At 40.7% G+C, this 19803-nt stretch overlaps 1 long non-coding RNA gene across 3 annotated transcripts in view; it reads left to right on the top strand.

Annotated features, from left to right (window-relative positions):
- LOC130150776 (uncharacterized) overlaps positions 1–19803 on the top strand; it is a 118272-nt gene that overhangs the window by 74090 nt on the left and 24379 nt on the right. For all 3 annotated transcript variants that reach the window (XR_008822381.1, XR_008822383.1, XR_008822382.1), the window contains 5 exons: positions 386–2859; positions 3862–3979; positions 8483–8693; positions 9445–9642; positions 14676–14831. This is a non-coding gene — a long non-coding RNA (uncharacterized LOC130150776). The remainder of the gene's footprint in view (positions 1–385; positions 2860–3861; positions 3980–8482; positions 8694–9444; positions 9643–14675; positions 14832–19803) is intronic.

Genomic DNA, 19803 nt, shown 5'->3' with positions numbered 1-19803 from the left:
ATGAGATACTTCTCAGTATAGTACTCATGGGAAGTGGAGGTGAATTTGTAAATTTGTATGTTGGGCGCTTTTTGATGCTCCCTACTTTTTACTTCTTTTTCTGTACATGCTTGAGATGAAAGCAGTAAGATTGCAGTTTACTGAGGACTATCCCAAGTGTTTAGTAAGGCAGTGCTATAAATGCTTTGTATTCTCAAACTGTGTTAAAATACTTGCCTGTTGTCAAAACAAGTCTAGAGCAAACATTTGTTATTTATGTTTAAAAATATGTAGTTGACATGTTAAATATGTTTAGTTAAATATTCCTTGTTAGGACACCTATTCTGCCTTCCATGAAACAGACAGTAACCATGATGGTATCATTAATGTGCTTGACTTTTGCCAGACATCTTTTTACTTCATCTTGGAGGTGAGGAAATCCTGCATCTACTTGGTTTGTGGGGAACAAACTTGACCTCCATGTTAAATTACCAAGAATTCCATCAACTCTTCCACACCTAAGAAACCAAGGAGTTTGGCTCGTGCCATCTCACAAGTAAGAAAGAAAAAGTTGTGTAGTACCTACAGTAATCTGATGTGTTTACAGAAATGAATATGCTGTGTGAAAATTTGTATTGGATATAACTGAAAAAAAAAGACATTATTAAAAATGTCTTTATCAAGCTGAAGCTGGGTAGCTTTACCAAGTTCTCAGTGATTTATGACTCTGTTAAATTACATATTGAATCCACTACTGGGTTAAAATGCCAGAACTACCCCAGGGGACTGCTTAAATTTGTAAGGTCAAGCATATATACTGGTGCCTGAGATGCAGCCTTAGAGCTGAGCTAGCCTCCAAACAGGACAACTTTGCTGCATCTTCCAGGCATGCAGAGCTGGGGATGTGGTTTGGGAATCAGATGTCATTTTGAATTCAGGAGCAGCCAGGGTAGTTCGCTGCCTGGCACAGTGTCTGTCAGTTCTGAGGCTGGTATTATCAGTGTATGTTACGGTAGACCAAAGGCTCATGCCCCAGACCTTTAATGATAAAGCATTTCAGCACTAAAAAATTAATTCTAAAACCTCAGTGTGAAACTCTGTTTAACTATGCAAACAGAGAAAAAAATCATAAAAATAATGACAAGATACAGCAGGACTGAAAATGCTCCCGATCAGCAACTCATCTCCGCTGTGGCAGTGAAGATGTGATATATACACATAGGCTTATTTCCCAGTTTTTATTTGTCTTTTGCAGCATTACTCCTGGCTCTGATGTTAGTAATATTTATCTGCTTGGTTTGTTTTTCTTTTTTCCTGAATTGGACAACTGAATGAATCAAGGACATCAGTTCAAAACAAGAAAGGAGACTGGTGATGATTGAGTCTTGCAAACATTTGGAGTCTGAGACCAATTACCGTCATGCTCTTGTTTCCATTTCAGTTTGGACTTTGCTAGAAATTGAAACATTTTGAATTTAGCTCCAGAATTTCCTTATTTCAAATACTATTATTGTTTCACAAGTCCAGTAAAGAAAATAGTGATTGAAAGCCTTAAGAGCACTTGCATTTTCCCAGTTATGTTTTTAGACTGTTTTTGTGGGTTGATTATTTAGGCTTATGGAATCTTCTCTCTAGCAGTGGGAGTGGAGAAAACCCAGAAGGTTCCCAGGCACCTGAAATAGATTAAAGCGGCATTCATGTTTCTAAATCTGAACAGAGCTCTCAGCAAAGGCTGTCAAGGCCCAGAGCCCCAGGAGCTCAGGGATGGCTGAGTTTGCAGTGTTGCAGTTCTCCAGGACCTAAGTTCTGCTCTGTGCCCACCTGGGTGGTACAGGAACTCGGTGGGTAGATCACATGTAGTTACTGCATCTCACCTGGTCTGCAGACCCAATATACCTCTGCCTCTTGTTTGAGAATCTTTGTCCAAGAAGTGTATTCCTGGAGCTCAGCTGAACCGGGCTCTGAAGCCGTATGTCTGTAACATTTCCTTACAAAGCAATAGCCAGAGCAGGAATGAGTGCTGGGATGCAGCATGAAGTGGGCAGCTGTGTGTTAAGAGAAATGACCAGCCTTTCCTCAGTTTTCTAACTGGAAGCACTTAGAAAAGCTAAAGAGAATTGGGCACCAAAAGAAGGGCTGTGCTTCTCAGGTGAAGGAAAGCACACTATTTCAAGGAATGGTGAGACGTAAGGTCCCCTCGATTCTCAGGTAGGTGTATCCTTGCTTAGCACACAGATCCTAATCTGATGCACCCATATTCCTCCCCATGCTTGGATTCAATTAGAAGTACCAGGCCCCCAAAATTTAGGCACCTGTAATGGTGGCTGAATTTTCAAATATGGGTCTTACTCCCCAGCCGTGTCGTGGAAATTCACAAAGATAGTTTTGATCTACATTATTGATGTAAATCAAGGATAATCTTCCTGGAGTCACTCCAGGATATAATTGTTTCTGAGATAATTAACATTTCCTTCTATGTGTATAAATGATCTGTGCTGGCTCTTGAGTTTGAGGGAGAATTGAACAACATTGATTTGAAAATAAATAGGGAATTACAAAATTTAAAACATCTTGGCTAACCTGCAGCTAGGGAAATAAGGCAGTATTTAAAGAATTAAGTTTACACAGATGTGAAGTAACAGTCTTTAATGGGTATCTTAGAAACTAGAAAACAAAACCACCACTACCATGAAGAACAACAAAAAAGAGGAAAACTTGTGGAGATTAAAGATCCCACTAACATAAAACATAGTTAGTTGTTATTTTTTTTTCCTTTTCTGAGGAAAAAACCAGATGATAATGGATGCAGAGCTAGCTTGTGATCACGCTCATTACTACCTTGTTATCAAAGCAAGAACCAGATGGCATGACCTAGCAAGGGTAAGAAGAATGTTTTCTTTAAATAAATAAGTAGCACTAATAGATTTCAGAACATTATGCAATGTTGATCTTCAGATTCTATAAATATTCAGAGACCCGTACAAAATAGCTCATTAATGATAAAAACTTACTATCTGATTAAAAAAAAAATCAGTTTGAATAATATTCAATTTTTGTAACATTGATTATGTAGCAGATGTTATTACAGTTATTTTTAACACTTTCTTCATATTTTGCTATTGTTGGTTTTATTTAATGTTTCTGTTGTAAGAGTAGTAATGGGCTTCACCTGAGACCTGTTTGACTACACACTGCGCACACACACACCTGCTCCTATGATGACACCCAGTGTGGCCCAGCACAGGGATGCATTGACCACGATGTTTACACCATCCAAAAAGACTCTCACAAAACTGTCCTATAAAGATTATTTCCACCTTTGGGACAACAGAGTAGCATAAGAAAAATGAATATATTTTTTTCATTAAATGCTTGTGTAGATTAGACAATGGTGGTACTGGTAGTCTCAGTTGGAAACATGAATGGTGAAAACCTGACAAACCCAACCAAGCAACCAAACCCCAAAGCAAAATCTAATTCATATTATGTATATAACAAGATGAGGACAAAATCTGGAGGTGTGTCATTTTCCAGTGCCTTCGTCTTCCACTGGCATGCTTCAGCAGTGGGCACACCGCCGCTGCATGGACACTTCTCATGCTCATATCCCCTGTGCTTGCCATCAGTAAGGAACTTTCCACACAGAGTACATTACCCAAGCACCTGTGATGTCAATCCCGATTCAAGCTTTTGAGAGTTGCACACCCGTAGTGGAAAATAAGAAACAGTAAAAATCAAATAAAAAAACATTAAAAGATGAAATTCAGATGTGCGTGATTTTCTGTCTCTCTCAATTCCCGTTATTCATTACTCATACAGAGAGATCAAACATTTTGTCAAACTTGTTGGTTCTTGTTAGTGATGATTTCTTTTACATTCCAGAATTTTCAGGAAACGACAGTGAAGGAAATGGCATTATACAGCCAAGGGACTTGAAGCAAGTCTTGTTCGGATTTGGCATTCTGATCACCCCAGAAGAATTTAAGCAGCTTTGGGCAAGGTAAGACAACTCTAAATGATTAGCTCTTGCAATAATGCATCTTTTATAGGATTACAGAGTCGATGGTAGTGCAGTGAATGACAATAGATTACACTGCACAAGAAATTTTCATTTTGTTATGATTGTGACCTTAGATCATGACACTGTGTTACAGGACGCTACATCTTATCATACTAAGTTTGAGAATACAATTAGATCCATCAGTTTCCAATGATTTCAAAGATAGGGCTTTCTTTCTCTTCAGTATTACTGATCCCTTTAACATGTATTTTCTTCTTGGACGACACTTAAGGTCACTGGTTAAATTAACTTCTTTCTCATAAATTGTCTTTATACACACAAACACCTACCTCAGTTTGTGGTAGGTGAAAGTCAATTCCAGGTGTCTCAGGTCAGGTGGGAGCTGCAGACAAAGCTTCATCGAGGTCTGTGGACAGTCTGCATCACATACCTGTCTGAAGGCAGGGCTACCAGCCTCTCCTTTTCCAAGCACTAAATTTGCTTACAATACTTTCAACCTAAATAAAAGTGATTCAGCCAAAAGAAAAATGCTACATTCCAAATACGTAACAAAAGAAAGTAAGGCAATTTCATGCTGTGTAAAGATGGCAAGTAATATCATGAAATGTTTTCATAGACAAGTAATTTGTTGTGAAGTGGAGGAAAATACTTGTCTGCCTTCAACAAAGTGGAGCTGTGCTATAAACTGTGTTTGAAATGGCATAGATGTCAGCTGTATGTGACATTATATAAAAAGCTACCTTCGTTACAGGTCTATTTAAAAAAATAATCACTCTCTCTAACATATAGAACCCGAGTGTATTGCATTTTGGTTTCAAACTGCATTAACTATATAGATTTTTCTTAGCACTGATTCATCTCTGAATTATTTTCTACTCCATTAGATTTTACTTTCCATTCTTATTCCTTATGGATGCCATGGCACATTGAAGAGTATCCTTTTCATGCAGTTATCTGCTGCACAACTTCACTCCCATCAGCCACTCCTTTTATAGAATAGCTAAAATCTCTTACGTGCCTGATATGTCTGTAACTTGAATAAAGGAATTAGAGTGAAGCTGAGGCTAAATTAGGCATTACCATGCATCGGAGCACTAGCAGGGGGAGAAACTCCAGGGAAAAAAAGCCTATGGAAGGGTTTATACCTAAGAAAATGTGAGAAGTGTTTACAAAGTTAAAGCTATGTTTCTGAAGGATGATTACAATTCTGAGCATCTCAGACTTATATGACCAGTTTGAGACACTTGAGACTGGATTTTTAGGAGCCCAGTTCTCTGCATCTCAAGCCAGACACTGAAAGGCAGCAGTACTGAGAGCTGGAGGATACTCCTGACAGTTTGGTCCTCAGGGTAGTATTTTCAGAACTGACTCTGTGATTACAACACGTAAGCCCTATCTTTCGAGTCTCATATAAAGTCACTCATTCTCAGTGTGGTATAGCACCTCTGTAAGGAAGGGAAGTCAGTGAGCAGTGAGATTTAAGCTGTTAAGTCACTTAAGGACATCTGTAATGGCTTTCTATGAGGAACACATGAATTTTTAAAAAGAGCATTTATTTTTCAAGGTATGATACAGATACAAAAGGATATCTTACTCACCACGAATTTTTACAGAAAACAGGGATAGAGTTTGCACCCGCTGACACAGGGCTCAGCAGAGACATCACGGAAGACAGCTATGCACATTTACAAGCACATTATAATAATCAACAAAAGAAGCATTCAAAGCTGGAAAAGCAGCAGAAACAGCAAACTAAAGCTCTGCATGTAAGAGAAATTAAAAAGCAGATCAAGAAAGTTATTTATGAGCTTAGCATATAAAATTCTGTGTTTGCCTTTAGTTTAAGATGACACTGTATACAATACTAATGTAATTTTACAAAAAAGACTCTGAAAAGGAGTCTTAAGGTACTGGACCAAGCTTATCTATAGTGTTATACCCTTGATTTGCTGCAGATAAGCCTAGCTCATTGTGCACTGTGAGACTCTTTTTATAGATATTCTGCATAGCTTGTATTACTTATTTTACAGACTTTATGGCAGCATCTGTACTGACGAATCAGAATTTCCAGAGACATTCCCAGTCATCTATGCTGCTAGACTGCTAAAACAGTCCTCATCGTGCTTTGGCCTGTGTCAGCTAATGTTTTCCCTGATCACTCCCAGCACCATTTCGGAGTAAGAATGCTTCAAGGACCATTCCTAATAGGCAGTCTGCAGGGCAGCTGCTCCCTTTTGGTGGCTAAGATGGTTTACTCTCAGAGATGTGCCAGTTGGCCTCTGTGCCCAGAGCACTCCCTGGCCCGTTTATTGGTATCATCTCAGCTTGCGGTTCTGGTGCTAACACCACTATCGGCCCAGACTGAGGGAGAAGAGCAAGTGCAGTTTTGACACCCTGCAGGTCTCTTCTCAGACTGCTTCAGGCAATGTAGGTATAGACCTACCTGATCACACTCAACAGGGGCTTTTCTTGCAACTGGACTGGATCGGCATGTAGGACACTGTGGTCCCATATCCTACCCTGTCCCCTGGATGAAGGCGGAGCAGCAATCACGGCTGGTTTCACATCCCTCTAGCAGCTAGTTAAATTGTTAAAATATGGCTTTAGAGCTGCAACAAAAAGCAGCCTTAACAAGGATGGACCCTGGCTCTATATGACAGAAAGAAGCATGTTGTCTCCAGGCAAGAGGAGCCTCTGCCTCAAATAAAATTAACACTCACAGAGTTAATAGGTCATTGCTCCTGAGAAGAGCATTTGACAAACAAATGACAAAATGATATCCTAATCAGTGTGGAGTCTAATGATCCATGTTTGCCCTAGTGAGTCAGCAGTGATTAGCCTGCTGCTGTTACAGGATTCCTGCACCTGGCAGCAGGAGAATCCTCTGCCCCAATACAGTGCTGTTAAAACTTTATATTTCCAGGCTGCAGATAGACACCACCTGGATGCTTATCATGTTTTCTGCTTGTGCTTTCACTCTTTCCCTGAACTGTTTTTTATTTATTTATTTAGGAGTAGAAACCCTCAGGAGCAAAAAACATGTTAAAATATAACCCCAAGAGCTCAGATTTGCTTTCTTTTGTGCTTGGAAGGTGTCTGGAAGTTGTAGGAACTAATAAATTATTATTGATAAGAATGATAATTCCCCATGACATTGCTGGTAGAGGTGATACACTCAAAAACAAAGACAAGCAGCTTTGTCTTGCAGATAAAGAGGCAGCCTGGGAAATCATTAGGAAAAAAACCCCCAAAACAAACCACCAGAAAACACAGAGAGAAGCCTGTGAGCTAAGGCTTTTGGCTTTTTAGTCTGCTTTTTTAATTCTGTTTTGCAGTATCCCAAATAGGCTGAAGGAATTAAGGGCAAAACTCTCCTCTCTTTTCAGCATCACAACTCTCCCACCTGCATTGCAGCTCTCTGGCATAAACTGCACTTATGACACCCACAGGTATCAATGAGTGTTCCACCTATAAAAAATTGCATGATATACAGTGGAGATGGTGAGGCAGCTGCTGGGTTGTAGGCATTGCTTATTACTGTATTTGTAACTGTCTGATTTGAAACTTAGGCCATGACTGTCTCATACTGGGCTCTTCGGCTCCATTTGTTGTACCAGCCACTTGTCTCCAGCCTTACACTTGAATGAAGGGCTCTTTTGGTCAGGAGCCTTCGATTTCTTTCCTGTTAGTGCAATGGCAAATGCAGGGCAGCTCTGCCTCCAATGCTATAAGAAGCAGCTCTGCAAGTAAAGAAGATGCTGTGCTGCAAGCAGAAATTACACAGTGTGGCTCAAAGATGCAAATACTCATCCTGAAGCAGCTGGAGAGTAATTAAATCAATGGGGAAGACATGCTGGGTAAAAATAGTCATGATGTGACATGCTGGCAGGTCCACATCATTTAGAATTACTTACTTTTGCGAACCTACCATAACAACAACCATGTATAGAACTATTATATGGCAACTATGCACACAAATACATACATATGAGTGCATAGCACTTGCTTAACCGTAATTTGGAAGAAAACAGAAATCGACAGACTGGGTCAAATCTAACTGAATTTGATTACTTGCTAGCAATTGGAGCCAGATGTTCCTGGCTGAGGTGGAGCAGCCTTCTAGTAGGTGGACATGGAATATTTTGCACCCTACACATGGGCTGTAACATCCTGGGCAATGGTGGAGTTTGGTTTAAACCTGCAGATGAGACTTCGATATCCCTTTCAAAAACTATGTTCTAATTATTTGTTAGATTCTGCTTTTCTTGATTTGTATATATATATAGGACATAGAGTTCTGTTCTTAATCTTTTGAAATTTCTGGCATCTGCAGCTTTGTCTGGGAACGAGTTCACAGCTTAATCGCTTGTGGTCTACAAAATTTCATCTTGTTATCGATTATTGCCACCTTTCAGTTCCTCTGAATGTTCTTTTTGTCTCCCACACTTCCTTACCCACCTCCTGTCTGGTTTTCTCTCTCAGAAAGCTGGAAGTGCAAGGGGAGTTGAATCCAGGCCTCTGAACTCCTCAGATTTCACATAAGGCCCTGGAAAGCCATAAATGACTCTTAAGCCAGAGTCATCATTTGACGGATTAAATCCATCTGCGTGGTGGCTGTGGAGGCAGCAATCCAGCTGAGTGTCACCCTTCCGCTCCAGGACCACGGAAGACAAATGAGATGCAGGAAGCACAGGTGGGCACCATGCCTTCCTAGCGTAAAGGTCAGCGTAAGGAGATCTGCTCTTGGTCAGGAAAACAGATGCAGTGGCTGCAAAACCCAGTGATGGCAATCCATGTGGGTCTCAGCCCCCACTTCATTCTCAACGAGTCAGAAAACTGATTCCTTTCACCTGTCAGATTTGGACCGGGAGGAGGTATTTGCCTGAGGTGTGAATTTGCTGGTTATAGGACACACTTCAGCAACACTGGGAGCAGCACCCACTTCCCCTTCTGTGATCTTGCTTAAACCCCCTCGTTTCTATTTGCACAGTGGCTGCATCCAGCCTGTGTCCTTTCTTCTGGCTTTCTGCAAGGGCTGTGAACCTCACCCTAACAGCTTTGGAGCAGTTTCAGTGCCCTGTGATTACACACTGTGAAGCAGACAAAAGCTCTGGACATCTTACAATTCAAAACATACTGCTGTGCACTTTTTTTTTTCCTTTTGCTTTTGTTGTAACACACAGGAACAAATCGCCCAAATTAGAAACAGACATTGAACAGTGGCTCTCCAGCTCTTCAAGAAAATTACAAAACATTTGCAAGAAAATATTATTTTTTGGCATTGTAGCTTGATCTATGGTTTTAATCCTCATTTTCTTCACACACATGTTTACTGCTGTAAGTGGAATAATTACTGCTTGGAAATCTTTTATCAGTCCAAAAATGTTGAATGCCTCAATTTTCCAAAAATATGAATCTCAAAAACTGTTTTGATTTTACTTCAGCCTTTACTTTCATTAGGAAGATTTAAGTGGAAGATGATAGTGGTGATGAAGAGTGGCACTGAAAGTAACATACAGTTGAAAAGGACTCCAGAATTTTTCTGCAGTGAGTGTACAACACAAACCATGTCACAGCTTCAAAGCACAGGCTTGCAAGATGGAAGGAGCATTGCTAAATATATTGTCCTCCAGGGCTGGAAGGTATGTATCAACCTCTCACTGAGATCACAAACTGCCCTTAGGGTGGTCAGTGGGTTTTGACTTTTAGGTTGCTGTATCCTGCTTCCTAGATATGACTCGCTTGGTCTTTTGCTGGCCCTCAGCATCCATCCTCCTCCACCGTTGCCCCTTTGCAGTCGCTATAAAGCCATGTTTTTTAAGCTGTAGTACATTACAGGAGCTCAAAAAAAGCAAACCCTCTGTCAGGAGATTTTAGATTTGTGTCTCTACTGGAAAGTCTGTAGGCTTCTGAATGTAATAAAAGTTAAAACTCGGAGATGTAATTAGCAGATGTTGGATCTCCAGGGTCTCATATCTAAAAGGAGGCTGAATGAGTCTATGCTGGTTAGTCAGTAATTAGATACATGGAGATTCAAGACAGTAAGCCGGCTTGAGTGCAGTGCATGTGCACTCTGACTGATGCGCACCCTCTGCAGCACACTTCTGTGCTCTTTCCAGTACAAGTGTTGCTTTACGTGTAAACCAAGTACCACATGGTAGCAGGAGCACAGTGTGAGAAAGAGGAAGGAATTAACTAGAAAAAAGAGATTTGAAAGTGAGAGAAAAGGCGATAGCTCTTTAGGGGCTTTTAGAGACTCTAAACAACACTGGCAATATTGCAGTTTCCTTGAAAAGATTCACATCATGCTTTGAAACCTATATACGGCAGCTAGATTAATCACAAGGAAGCTCACAACTCTTTTCTGGAATATTACAGGAGCAGGAGCTATCAAAGTTTTTAATGGCATGAAACAAAGCCAGGGTGAGAGGGCAATCCATGCAGCTACAGAAAGTAAGCTGAAGGAATATTACACTCCCAAGGAAACCTGAACTTTTGAAAGACACAGTTTTCATATGAGAATGCAGAAGGAGGAATCTTTTGAAGAATTTTTAGCTGATCTTAAAATAACAGATCAGTTAAGCAGCTATGATGTTTTCAGAGATTTCATTTTAAGGGATCAGATAGTGATTGGCATCAAAAATCCAGAGATACAGAAAAGATCCCAGGAAGGCAGGATCAGGGGGTGGGAGGGGTGTGAAGGAAAGAGAAAAATCTGAATCAAGCTGAAATAGTCATGAGGGATATTATGGGAATATCAGAAGGGGACCAGGATGTGCTGTTTGTCAGGAAAGGAAACTAGGATAGTTTTGAGAGTTTCTTTTCAGACCTATCTGCAAGAAGTAGCCAAAGTTAAATACAGAAATCTCACAGGTTCACGTTATGTCCAGGAGTTTAGAAATTCTGTAGCAGCTATAAGAAATACAGTTATTTGGTGAGAGCTTGCAACTGGAAAAGCGGAAGCAAAAGACAGTACCCTCCATATCCCCAGATCTGTGATGTGATGGTGCACAAACCAACAATACAACAAAATACCATGTAGAGATTCTGTGCAAAAGCTGCACAAAGGGGGCTGCAGACTAAGAATAAACACCTCTCGATTTTCAGAGTGAAGTGTGCTGCTAGGAATACTGTGGTTGTGAAAGAAGATCATATAGGACCTAGACTATGCAGGAGTAATGGTGGGAAGTTTAAAAATGGAAGAGCCAGTCAGCAACAGCAAAATCAAAAGACAAGTCAGTGAAATTGTTCTTACATCCAATTGGGCTAAATATTTGTTTCAGGACAGACACTTTCCTATAAAGGATATTTTCAGGTAAAAGGACTGCTTACGTTTTTACAGATATTAATAGATTTTTACAAAAATTACAAATTCATATTCTTCTGCTGGATCCAAGAAAACTTCCTTGCATGACAGGAATTTAACACTATGCATTTTTAGACCACTGAACAGGCGATTCTGCTTTTAAAGACTTCCTTTAGTCTTAAAGTCTATTCTTGAGTTTTCACAGGAAAGTATAGGAAAAGCCATTCACTTGAAGCAACTGTGGCTGCTTAAATAGATCCTGAAGATATCAAGTAGAGAGAAAACCAGTAGGGAATCTGAAAAAAGTATCCAAGAGGGCCTGAGAAGTAGGATTAGACAGAAATGCAAATGTAAGGGCAGAGAAATAACATAAAAGATTAACTGTCAAAAAGATAAAAAAGAGTCATTACAAATATGCTATCTACAAAGATAACAAAGGTGTCCAGAGGCCTGTTATCCTGTCAATGTTACATGAGAGTTCATATCACATGGGCAGTCTGTGCAAGTAGCTGTTGAGTTACTACACAAAATGGACATACTGGGCAGTAAATCTGGGAAAAGAATTCCCAAATTAAAGGCATTAGTAAAGACAACTTCTGGCTTTACGTATATTGGCACTAGAAGACAGACAAAGTCTTCAAACAATGGCTTACAAGCAGTATTATTAAAAAAATGATCAATGGAAATGTGTGGCCTGTGTTCCTAGGGCACTTGTCAACACCATGATTCAAGGCATAGACCAAGAGAGCAGAGCTCTGATTGTAAGAAATGTCACATATTTGTTTTTCGATCTGTTATGGTCACAGCTGAGACAAACCACTTTGTAGGCACAAGAAAGACCAATTTCCAGAATATAAATATAGTGTGACTTTTAGTGTTTTGGTTTGGTTTTCTTTAGGTAAAATCATTCAATTTGACAATAAAGTTGAAGTTACAGAAATAATTACTGATCAAAGATGTACTTACTAGAGCATTCAAGGAGCCTCCTCTTGAAAACAACACGAAGAATGACATAACACCTGGAAACACAATTTTTTTAAAAAATATCCCATTTCAGAAGCAGATGGGCTAGGTTTGGTGAGGCTGTGCAGAGCATGCATGACACAATGCAGAAAGTCATGAAGGTCACCACCTGTTGAGTAGCAAGGGCATTGCACACCAAGCCCATAGGAGCAATCAGATCAGAGTTTTCTGTGTTTAGCAGCACACGCTTCAGAGGTAACAGCTTAGTGGGTCAGTGTGTTACGACCCGATGGGCCTCACAGAGTATAGGACACAAGGCAGCTGAAAAATGTGAAAGAAAAGACTGTATGTTGATATATGTGAACCTGTTGTGAGTGTCAGTCAGGCATTAGCCTGGAATTGCATTTGGATTGATTTTAACATCAGAACATGTTACGGCATACATTAGTGCTCTAATTGTTCAGGTACAGAGTCCCAGAAATTTCATCTAGCAATGGTGCCCTGTTCAGCAGCTCAGACCTGAAATGATTTGTAAGAAATGAAGGATATCCAGATGTCGTGAATACAATGGTGACATGAGTTAAAGCTGTTAAAAGATGGTTTGAGCAAACTGTGAAGCTGACAAGTGATCCGTACTTTCACTGAACCTGAGAGAAATATTGAAAAATGGTTTCTTGCCAGCTGAAACTTACTTAAGCAGAGAGTCTCGGTACTCCCAACTTAGTCCATATAACACTGGAAGGTACAACGGGTCTGAAGCATATGATAAATTGCTAACAACCCACCTAAGTCATATCATAACTTAGATTTTTTTAGGGTAGGTGATGTGTTTTGCATACACAATGGTGTTTTCGGGACTCAGAGCACTGTGGGGAAATTACTCTGTGTTCATATGAAGTGCAGAGTCCAAAAGGACAGATTCTTAGGAGAAACAATTGGAAAGGAAAATGTATGGTTTTTGTAAAGGGTATCCTGAACTTACAGCTTCCTGAAAACAAATGGAAAACCAAGGATGCTGCAATGCTGTGACAGGACAGACAGCACCAGTAACTGGAGCTGAGACCAGATGCCTCTGAGGAGATCCATGTAGATCTCTGAAAAGACTTACTGAGTATTGCTAAAAAACTTGAGAAATTTAGCAGGTGCCATGTTAGCCTTATAACAGCTGATTGCAGGGTGTTCATGTGAAAGAGAAAACATAGGCTTGGGTGCTGGCTGAGTGACGGTGGCTTAATAAGGAGCAGAGTGATCTGGTCTGAGCTGTTAGATCCACAGACAGGCTTGGTGAGAGGCTGGGGCAATGAATCATGCCTGACGGTGTAGGGTACACTGCTGAACTGTGCTGACACTGAAATAAGCCTTTTATACTACAAATCCCGACTCTCTGAAGAACCCAGCCTCCATGCTCTGTACCCTAGGGCTGTCAGAGGGAGCAACCCCAAAGAAAATGGTGTGCAGCTGTATATATTAGTCCAGATCTAAACTTTTTTGCCATAAGGGTAGGATCTTGTAAGTGCTGAATATATGTAGATAATTTACATATACCTGGTAATCTACATCAAGCCATAATTCATGACTGTTTTAACTTACATTAGTCTTAAGCCAGTTTTCTAGTTGAAGACGTGGTAATGAGAGATGTTTGTGCCTGCCTCGTCCTCTTGAGCCAAAATGTGGAGAGGCTTTCGTTGAATCAAGAGGCAGAAAGGCATATGGCAGGGGTTTCCAAAGTTTGATCAGGACTTCCCTCATGGCAGTGAAATATAAGTGACAAAATAAAGTGGGAGGAAAAGACAAGATTTTGAGGCCTGAATTCAGTTAGGTGTTAGAAATGATAAATATCTCAGGGACGTTTTAAGGTGCTGATCCAAAGCCCAGATGAATTGGCAGAAGCCCTGCACTTCTGCCCTTGGGCATGGATCGGGCACAGTGCTACTCCAGGTTTTGGTCAGTCTAACCCTTTTTGTTGAAAGAGTTGTTCTTATGTCAAAGTTTCAGGAGGCTCAATCTGCAGGAGGTGTGCTGCCTTTACCGTTTTAATGGCTGTATTAAACATTTTGTAACTCTGATCAGGACAGCTTTTAGAAGAGAGAACTATGTTTTGGCTCTGTGGTTGTGAACAGACAGAGTGGCCAGCTAATCGCCCAAGCAGCATTTCTTTACAAGAGGCTTGAGCCATGCAATTCCATGTGCAGGTTAAATGGGGGTGGAGGGGTGTGTGGGGGAGGGTGCTGGGTTTGAAGTTAATTTGTGAACAATTTGGCAGTCTTTCAATAAATCAATGAACTTACCACACACAAATAAGTTCAAAATCTTTCTCTGCCCCTCCACCCCTATTTTCTATATTTGTTTCTATCCTTTTTATCTGATTTAACAAAGGAGCTAAAATCAACACCTGCTCTCTTTCAGGGATAAATTTAGGGATTACTTCCAAGTTTTCAATAAGGCCTTTCATAAAGTGGATAAAAATAGAGATGGCTGTGTAACAGTATGTGACCTGCACAGGATACTACAAGAATTCAACTATTACCTTGATCACAATCAGTTCAGCAGTCTTCTAATCAGGTTTGTATGATTATCTCCTAAGGACCTCTTTGGTCACACCCAGCAAAGCCTATAAGCTTCCACTTAGTGTTAAGTAAGCATATAAGAAGCTCTGTTAGTTTTAACAGAGGTATCCACATGCTTAAAATTGCATATGTGTGAAAAATCTTTTTGGTAATGTATTGATTCTGCAGGTGTCCTGGTTTCAGCTGGGATAGAGTTAATTTTCTTCCTAGTAGCTGATACAGTGCTGTGGTTTTGAATCTACCATGAATATAATGTTGATAACACACCGATGTTTTAGTTGTTGCTAAGTAGTGCTTACTCCAAGTCAAGGACTTTTCAGTTTCCCATACCGTGCCAATGAGGAGGTGCACAAGGAGCTGGGAGGGAGCATGGCCAGGAGCTGACCTGAACTAGCCAAAGAGATATTCCACACCATAGGGTGTCATGCTTGGTATATAAACTGGGTAGGGGGAGCTGGCAGGGGGGTGGATCACTGCTCGGGGACTAGCTGGGCATCGGTCAGCAGGTGGTGAGCAATTGTATTGTGCATCCCTTGCCTTTCCTGGGTTTTATTTCTCTCTCTCTCTTTTTCTACCTTTTCATTACTATTATTATTTTATTTCGGTGATTAAGTTGTTCTTGTCTCAGCCTATGGGTTTTACCTTTTTTCCTGATTTTCCTCCCTATCCCACTGGTGCGGAGTGGGGAGTGAGTGACAGGCTGCATGGTACTTAGTTGCTGGCTGGGGTTAAACTATGGCAGCAGGTAATGAGTGAAATGGCTTCTTACATAAAAAAAGTGTGCTGTGATTATGTGTATTTGTTTGCTAGTTTGTTTTGTTTATTTAATTTCAATTTAATAGAGGAAGTGTGTGAAACAGTTCCTGTTGAAAATAGAAACAGAATTAAACCAGGTTACAAAATAGCAATAATTTTCAAATGATCCAGTGCTGCTGCCATGAAAAACTATGCTTTTAATTCTCTGAGTTAATATGCGTAAGAAGAAAAATCTCTTTTGTAGAGACTGAAGAACACAAAGGACCTACTCTAACATGAGGTACTGCAGTTCTCTGCACCAAACAGTCCCCCAAGGGTCATATGCCTGGCAGCACTGGGTTTTGTTCTCCAAAGCCTGCCAGACCAGACTCGTTTTTGAAATAAAATTAACAAAGTCTTTTCACAGTTCACCTTTAATTGGGTGATCAACTTTTTATGAATTGAAACCTTAATAGGAATCTGCTGCTTGTTTCTTTCTCAAAGACCTCTTGATGATAAACACCTCCATTCATTGTAATTTTGTGCAGATTATTCCTTTCTTGATCCAAAATAGTCTTTTCTAAATAATACAGAGTAGATTAGCATATGTATTTAGTTTTATTACTAAAATTTTAATGCCCACTTGGCAATTTATTTCTCTGCTGAAATGGTGTTGATTATTTCCTTTTCCACACACTGTCTCCAATATTGGAGCCAGCTTGACACGGGTAGTATGTGGGAGTGCTGTGCAGCTGCAAGATGCAAAATCAGGGCTCTTGAATATTTTTTTTCTTACTAGCAGATATGGGGTCTATAGTTAATTTCTTTTCCAGCCTGTTTTATAAAGCTTCCTCTTTGTTTTACTGGCTCTCCCCATTAATTAGACATTCTTGTAACTGGATATGCTGGTGATTGGTAGCTGAGGCATTGGTCCCCAGTGATTCACTGTGGAAACAGATGATAAAAGTGCGTTACAATAATTCAGTTTTAAACAAGAAAATCAGCGTTGTGTAGTGGGGCCATCTCCTCTGTCAAGTCTTGGCTCTCTAGGATTTGCCTTGACCATAACTCTAACAAAAAAGCTGAATGCCAGATAAAAAAAAGTCCAGTCTTTGCCCTGCAGCATAGGAATTGTCTAGTTAATACATGTGTGTAAAGAAACCACAGTTCTGACACTTGGCTATAAAATTATTAAAGGCTCATAAAAATTTCTGCATAGATGGTAACTCTAAGATCAGTCTGGAATAATTCCATGGGAGCCAATGGATCTGTATCAAAAACACCTAATGTATTATTGTAGTCTGGAGACTCTCTGTCTTTCAATGGTAGGAAATTCCACAAACTGACTGTGCTGGCTTTCTACTGGGTAAGCGAGAGCAGAGCAAGCCCTTGCTATAGTATCCCTTGTGGTGATGAACTCGCACAATGAACGGGCTCATTAGACAGGTTTGAAGTCCTTGTTTAAAATATACAAGGTGTCTTCCTTAAGTGGTCACAGATCACAGGACATTGGAGGAAAGTAGTTTTTCATGTAATGATTGGTGCTTTTCATCTTGCCTTAATTTTTCATGCTAAATGACTTTGATATTCACATATTTTCTGTATACGTGAAGCTTGCCTTAATTCCAGTCTTTTTGTGGTAAAGCATCTTTGAATAAAGATTAATTTAATTTGGTAATGAACTAAATTTTTACCAAAAAGAATTATCTCAAATCCTATGCAAGAGCTTATCTTTCCCTATGCTGATATTTCGCTGCTGTTACCTGGAGCTATCTGTAGCCAGCTCTGTAACCCACTGCATTTCCGATGTGACACAACATGAAATTCCCTGGTGTCTGAGATCCAGCAGATGTTTCAGATGACAGACAGAAGTCCAGCATGTTGTGAGTGCCGCCTGCCGAGCCGTGGGCTGGGCTCCCAGGTACAGCCTGACCATGAGCGATCAGGAGAGGAGCCCTCATGGATATACCATGCCATGAGTCAATGGTAGCAGCTGCTGGGCCGAAGGTACCAGCCCTCCGCACAGCGCAGCGGGTGCACCGAAGGAGGGAGGGCCAGTGCCTGAGACGCTGGGGCTGAGTCCTGCCAAGAATGTGTAAAATAGTTCTCTAGTGGCCTGACAAGCTGTGCAAAGTGAAGTGCAGGTTGAGATGGAAGGTGAGCCCTCCTGTCACTAACATAAGGAGAAGCACCGTATGGAGCCTGGTTTGGTTTCCTCCCACGTGGTAGAGAAATTGTGAGTGATTATAGACCTGTGCTGGTGCGTCCATGAAACATATCATGGAGCTGTACCAGATGTCCCAGCTTACCAGGCCGTATGTGATTCTTCTTCTTTCTCTCAGAATTGTAATGATCACAACATATCGGGAGGCTAAAGCAGTGCTTCAGTAGCTGTGAGTCAAAGGTATTTTTGTAAAACAGTCAAACTACCAGCACTTAGCACAATGAACTCTTCAACAGAGTCTATTAGACTGTTTACACAGTGACACGAAAAGGAGATTCAAAGACAAGGTTGGGAGCCTACATGTCCTCCAGCTGCATTGGGGATGTAGAATGTGATCAAAATATAGTGCTGTTTTTAAAAAGCACAAAGTTAATGCTGATGCAGTGGAAGGTTATGCACTTGGGCCCAGGCCAAAGCATGTCTCCTCTTGAGCACCTGGAGATTGGCCTGGATCTGCATCTGAGAGTTGCATCTGGTTGCATTTAAGTGACAGGTTTGGTGGCTTAGACCTGAGAAATAGCTTGGGCTGGAACTAACAGGATTTATACACTGGCCAGTACACATAATACATCATAGTAATTAATCAGTACAGACAACAGTGAGATAATTATTTAAAATCATTGATATCTCAGTCTGTGGGTTTTGGTTTTTTTCCCTTAGCTTAGGAATCAGCATTCATGACAGCAAGCTCTTATTTTGATGTCCTGAGAGCAACTGATGATGGCGGAGCATCTAAATACCAACAGAGACAAAAGCAGGCTGCACCACCTGCAAGCTTGACTTTGCGGTACTCTGCTTAGAACAGACCCTAGTTAAGATAAAAGAAATAGTTGCATCATCTTAGGATTTCTTGTACAAGGAAATTTTCATGTGGTCACTGCATCTTATTTAATGTCTCTTATTTAATTTTTCTGCCTGGCTGGGGACTAACCCAAAGTCTTCAAAACTTTTCTGCTATTAATTGGCTGCTACCAACAACCTTGGCCTATGCAGAAATAGCATCTTCTGACAACTGCAGATGTCTTGATTGATTGTATTCTGGTATTCCCACAAAACAAGCATATCAAATCAAGCCTAGAGGCTTTGTGAAGGTAAGGATTGGAAAGGAAAAAGTAAACAGCGAATTATCAGGATCTTCCTTTCTTCCTCAAACTCCTTTTCTTCCTCCAGTTGTCTCAATTGTGTTCCAAGCATGTAAATATCACATCTTTCAAATAGCTGAGTTTCCTAAGCTGAGACTTATAATAAGTAGATATAATGTGCTACTGCAGGCAGGCATTATGGTTTTATCAGATGAAAGGATCATGTAGCAACTGAGGATGAAGACATATGATCAGATGTGCTCACATCATAGTGGCTGCAGAAGTTAGCACCTGTCAGCTGGGGCTTTGCAATTATCCGCATTTATGCACTTGGCCACTTCTGATTCTGACACAGATAGATAAGGTGCATTGGCAGTCAAGCAGCAAGTTTGCTGGTTTTCCACCTGTAAAATGAGAACAATAAAAATAACCACTACTCTCTAGAATTTTGAAAGCCCTGAATGGAAAACTGCTGTATATTAAGTAGTCTTAGACTGTTGTGTCGGAGTCTGCTGAAATGCAGCAGCCTCTAGAGTAAATAATTCTTGATGTCACAGTGAGATTGTTTTCAAGCATGGGAAAGAATAATCAAAAAGACCTTGAAGGAAGCATTGCTGTCGCAAAGAACTGTAGAGCCATTTCATCTGCATCTGCAGTTTCAGGTCCAGTTTAAGCTCATGACTTCAGAGGCAGGCTTATGCCGGCAAAGATGGTCTCGCTACCCCTCTATCCCCAGCAGCATGGTCCTCCTGCCTACCTTATGTCAAAACCAGCACTGGTCTTCCTGGCCAGTGACCTAGGTCAGGGAACCTCAGCCTGAAAAAAGCTGGATCACGTGTGCGTGGCCTTGGGAGAGCTGTTGACTGCACGAGGGAGAGGAAAGGAACAGTAGCTGGGAAGGCAATGGGGGCAGAAATTCCCTGTAA

Source organism: Falco biarmicus, chromosome 5, assembly GCF_023638135.1.
Source record: "Falco biarmicus isolate bFalBia1 chromosome 5, bFalBia1.pri, whole genome shotgun sequence".
NCBI classification, from domain to species: domain Eukaryota; kingdom Metazoa; phylum Chordata; class Aves; order Falconiformes; family Falconidae; genus Falco; species Falco biarmicus.
Note: the sequence above shows the minus strand (reverse complement) of the source record. Positions and strands in the feature narration are given on the sequence as shown.